The 5,486-nt window shown below is 40.7% G+C and overlaps 1 long non-coding RNA gene across 1 annotated transcript; it reads right to left on the reverse strand.

Annotated features, from left to right (window-relative positions):
• Nucleotides 1-1,242: 1,242 nt before the first annotated feature.
• LOC131110624 (uncharacterized) lies at nucleotides 1,243-2,057 on the reverse strand. The gene is made up of 3 exons (XR_009120924.2): nucleotides 1,968-2,057; nucleotides 1,828-1,900; nucleotides 1,243-1,563 (listed from the first exon to the last, which is right to left on the reverse strand). It is a non-coding gene; the product is annotated as an uncharacterized LOC131110624 (long non-coding RNA).
• Between the last annotated feature and the right edge of the window lie 3,429 nt (nucleotides 2,058-5,486).

Below are 5,486 nucleotides of genomic sequence, written 5' to 3' on the forward strand. Positions count from 1 at the left end.
TTTCGTGAGGATTACACAGTTTGCAAGACGAAAGAAACACTTCATCTCTTTCTAATGCGCGCCACATGGGAATACACACGAAAGAAAAGTATTTTTAGCAAATAAGTGGGACAGCACTTTGGTCACAGAGTCTTTCCTCCAATGATCCAGTATAGTGTATCCATCTGATAATATAGGCTCCACAAGGGACTGCTTGCCTGCACACAGCGAAAGTTTCTCCTGCACTAAAATTGCAACATTGTGTCCGTATCCTCCCAAATCTGCACTGAGGCTCTAATCACCACGCACCGATCCCCATATTTTGCAAGTAGACGGCACACACTTGGAAGTACCGCAGCGTGGGACCACCACTTACAAAAACACAATACAGACAGACTTGCTGGCTGCAGGGACGATCGCAGCCAGCAGTGTGGGACCGGCCAATCATAGAGCTTGAAGAGTGAATACATTATCCAATGACAGCTGTACTCATTTTAGACTTGTAATCGGCAAAAATGCATTCTCTATAACCGATACTCGTTTATAATGATCCCTATTGTGCACTTTTTTTTACAATATGGCATGAACTTCCCTTTCATTTATTGCAAAAAAAATTTGTTCCCCAACCTATGGCTGCCTTCACGGAATATCGGACCCAAAGAGAATACAGTATATGTGGTTTATAGTGTGATCCATTTGCCCCCATTCACCATCACATTTATTTGAATTAGGGCTGGCTTCACAACATAAACAACAACAATCCATTCTGCACGGGAAGCAGAAGAAATGAAAATAGGACAAAACATGGCTTGAAAATGACAAAGTGAGTCTGTAATGAAGGAAATGATGAAAGAGCGTGAGTAGGAGAAAGAGAGATGGTGGTGATGAAGAGGAATCTAACTAATGGAAACTGGGAAATGAGAAAGGATGGACAGAAGCAGGATTGATAGCAACACTCACACCAATGTTGCCAGAATGGCATATGTGAATAAAGCTAGTTTTCTGGAAATATAATTTCTACCTTGGCCTCATGCAACCAAAAAAAACCCCAAAGGGAATAATCAATCTACATTTAATACCTAGGTAATAGGTTGTGTCTTGTGGATCAACAACATTAGCAGCATTCTGCAGCATCCAGAACATGCAGGTCTACCGTGTGTTTACATGCATGAACCCCAAAACAATATAACAAAAAAAGAAAATACAAGATATATAGTGACAATTAAGGTTCAAAGTTTAAGTGCTCAAGGTTGTACGTGATTGAATGGCCATTCAGTGGATGCAATTTACAAAAATATACAAGGTATGCAATGTGTGAGTATCACAATGGTTTCTTTCAGCTGATAATAACTAGTCCATTGAGTCTTGGTGACACGATAATGAGAACCTCTAGTGTGAGAGGTAGTGACCAAAAGGGGGAAAAAATTGGAGGAACAGTTCAGGTTGGCTGCAGTGCAATCAACCTCCTACCCGCCCTGAAGGAGCAGGTGGGTCGTCAGGTCATTCACGTGGAGTCCAAGCCGGTCCTGGCTCTAGGCCTCCTTCACTTAGCTCGCCATCATTTTTCTGTACCAAAAAACTGGCCTGTATAAACACAGGGCCACAATCAATTAACCAAATCAACTCTGACTACAGGCAGTATTATTGTTAAGGATCTGTGTACACACAATACTCAATATACTAATTGCATAAGGTGTCTAGAATATAACAATTAATATATTTAAATCAATGACATAATATTGTACTATATTATTCATCCCATAATTCTCATTTGCTGTTCATGCTAACCAGCCCACACAATGAGGCTTGGTGGCTAAGCTAAGTGAAGCCAATTTTAGCAACACTTACCAGTTCCGTTCAATATATAATACATGAAATGCTCCTTGGTTATGCTCCCAGTCGTGGCAGTGGTAGTGGGTGCCTATAACGTATTTAAATGCAGCAGTGCTAAAACAAATTATTGCTTTAATATAAATTTGCACACCTACCTGTGCAGCAAGTGTTTCCCCATGTGTGTTTGATGAGTGTCTTCCTGTTGGCTATTTATTGGTTATTGTATGTCATGTGATCAAGGGTTGAAACTCTGATTGGGTGCACAGAATCACATGAGTCAAACCACATAATTCAAATCACCCATTGCTGAGAATATATGTGTATATATACATGCATACGTACATATACCACATCCCTTGACATTTGTGTACGTATGAGCATCGCACAACAACTTGCAACCTGTAACAGCGACATACATACATATACATACATAAGGAAAACATGTTTAATCCCTTCAAACGACTTTCTAGTACTTTTATATCTAGTCGTGAGCGTTGCATGGCAAACAGCTACAGTCTCCCTACTGAATCACGCCACTCTATGATGCCCCTTTGCTGGTGAAAACATCTCATTACATGGTCAAAATAAAATAGATAGAAAGTAGTGGATAGTAACGTTCAATTATTACAACAATTGTGTGGGACTGCCTGTTTAATTTATTATATTTAACATTTCCAACCGACTACATATGACTGACTTAAAGTGCACTACTTTGTTTGTTGCAATTTGATGTACGTAGTTAAAATTCTATAATTCAATTGGCATATACAATATTCCAAGGGTCTGTGTGTCTGGATGTATGGGTGCATCAGGGCTGATTTGTCTGTCCCATCTTATTTGTAAATATTGTGTTTATATATGTGAGGGTTAGTTGAGGATAAAAATATGCATTGCATTGTGTCAAGTCAGGTGGTATAACCAAATAAGAGCAAGGTTTGGGAATTCATGTCATTGTTATCATTCATTGCGATTGTTTGACGACCTGTCGAGGTGTGCCCCACCTCTCGCCCGAAGTCAGCTCGGATGGGCTCCAGCACACCCCTGGGACCCTGATGAGGATGGGCGGCACAGAAAATTGATGGAAGTTATTATTCAGGGTACCTATCTAAACTAACGATTGAATACACGAGGTAGCTCTTCTCCCTTGAATGCAAACGTGTTTTGCTTCTCAATACTCAGTATTGCGCCATTATGTTGTTGGCCAACCCCCAAGAAGATGAAGAAGAGTTGGTGACACCTTCAGTTTGTCGCATGCAAAAAAGACTATAATTATCCTGGATTATAACAAATATGAACAAACAGTTGACAAGCTGACGGTGACCTATACTTACTAGTGAATCACCAGGAGATGGCCAATGCTCCTGTTCTGTAACATCCTATATGTGTCTGCATACAATGCAGTGGCGTTCTGGACCCATATACTCCTAACGTGGAATTAATAGGAGGCAACTTGCACCCTCCCTTTGCATACTAATCACCCTGTTCCCTGTGAATCATCACAGATATGGGTGAGTACACATGCAATTGTTTGAATGACTTAATTGAATGAGACGTCCAGTATGCTGTATATACTACACAAGCAGGAGATTTAATCTTTAACTCTGCATTAAGGAAGTTTAATCAGTGTGTGATCAGAAGATGTAAATTGATGTTCTGAGGTTCTTAAAGGGACTGTCACTCTTTAGTGCCAAAATTCGCTTTAAAGAATGTCTGCCTTGATAAGATTCTGCAGTGGGAACGGACACTTAGATGCTAAGCCACGTGCAACACACACACACACACACTCACATTAGCTATGTTTGTTTCCAGCTAACAATAGTGATTAGGCAAAGATTTGCTTCCAACTGTAGCTACTATTGAATGTATAGCAAATCTAGAGCTGGGCGATGTATCAATATTTTAAAAATATTGATATTTCCGTTAAGCACAATACCAAAAACAAATATATCATTCATATTGATTGGATTTCATGTGGAGGTCTGATGTTTCAAGATGGTGCCGCCCGAGTGCAAGCTAGCTACGGTTAAGCTCTGTATCTTCTGCTGCGTTTTTAGTGTTTAATAGTGCTTTATTTATTACTTCCTTTTTGTTTTGGGTATCATACCAACACATTAAGCAAGTGTGCAGCTATGGATGTTCATCTTGTTACATTCGTAGCTTGCCACTTACTCCATTGTTTACACTCAGGAGCAGCTGTTATGTTAGCTTTGAGCACTCCTTTGCTACGCGGCGTGATCAGACATCCCCGTGAGATACAAAGGAGGAGAGGCTGCATAGCGGATATACATAAAAAGACGAATATAAAGGTTACTGTATAAAGCTTACCGTCTGTCGTCATGGCAGACCGTGGGATGGAAGTGCTAATGCCGCTAACACGGCTACAGAGAGACTATCGTGAGTGCCGCATGATTGCACTGAAGATTGAACTTTGAAGATTGATTATATTTAACTTTTTCTAGGATAATACTATTTTATATAAGCAGCTATTGTTCAATGAGATTGTTTACATTTTATCATCATAAAACTTTGCATGCATATTTGGCTTTGGCTTTTTATCTAAACTCACTTTGTGGAAAAAAAATATGGGGATATATATCGTATATTGATAGTCTGCCAAAATTTCTCCAAATTTCCAGTTGCTTTTCTGAGACTGCTGTTGTGCATGTGCATGCACTATGTCCATGCATATTAATACTACAGAGCGGTGAGTGAAACCTAGGAAACCCTCACAACTTGCGTTAAACGAAATGATTACAAAATTAAACTTTGAACAGTGACAAATATAAAGATGTATTTGTTCTGGCTCTCAACAAAGGCTGTTGCATCTTTCACTTCTCCTCTTCCTTATTTTCTATGCTTTTCTTCTATGTCTGGTTTTAGCCCTGTCTCATACATTTAAGAGTCTCTCTCTGCAATCTCTTTAAATCTAAATCATGGAAATGATCAACTGGTCTTCTTGACGAGAAGCTCCAGTTCGGGGAACCTGTCTGCTCTGATGGAATGATCACGATTAGTACATTAGGACAGTTGTAGGGAAGGGAAAAGTAATGTGCCTGGCGATTCTCTTTTCTGTGGAGGGCATTGCAGATGTATACCGATTTGGAACCATGATAACAGATTTGGTGTCACGGTCCGGCATGTCTGTGTTGCGGTGCGACCCCAGGATGCAGAGAGCAGGACCAATATATATATTTATTTTGAGGCAACTCAGGTAGCAGTAGGACAAACTAGCAATGATCCAACAAAAGGAGAAGCACACACCTGAACTAAATAGACAGCACAAATTAGGGACAGGTGTGGGTGGCTATGGCAACAAAGGCAGAGGCGGCAAAACAGGAAGTCCAATACAAAACCAGAGTGTTCAAAAGGGAAACCATAGCCCAGACAGGGAACATAGACAAACTGTCACGCACGAACCCACACAGGGCGTGACATTTGGTGCTGTTTGGATTATGCAGTTCCCTGGTGTACTGTATCACAGAATTCGCTGTTGGTTCAACAGCCCCCCCCCCCCCCGACATGACTGATATGGTGGGTAAAGCCACCAATTAACATTTGCATGATGCATGTAGGGATGAGCGAGTTCACCACTATCTGTATCAGTTCACCCATCTAAATTATCTGTATTTGCACTCAGAGTGAGCGGGGCTTAACGCGGTGGAAAGTGGGTGTGG

Source organism: Doryrhamphus excisus, linkage group LG22 (assembly GCF_037039965.1).
Source record: "Doryrhamphus excisus strain RoL-2023G ecotype Guam linkage group LG22, RoL_Dexc_Guam_v1.1, whole genome shotgun sequence".
Lineage (NCBI taxonomy): Eukaryota > Metazoa > Chordata > Actinopteri > Syngnathiformes > Syngnathidae > Doryrhamphus > Doryrhamphus excisus.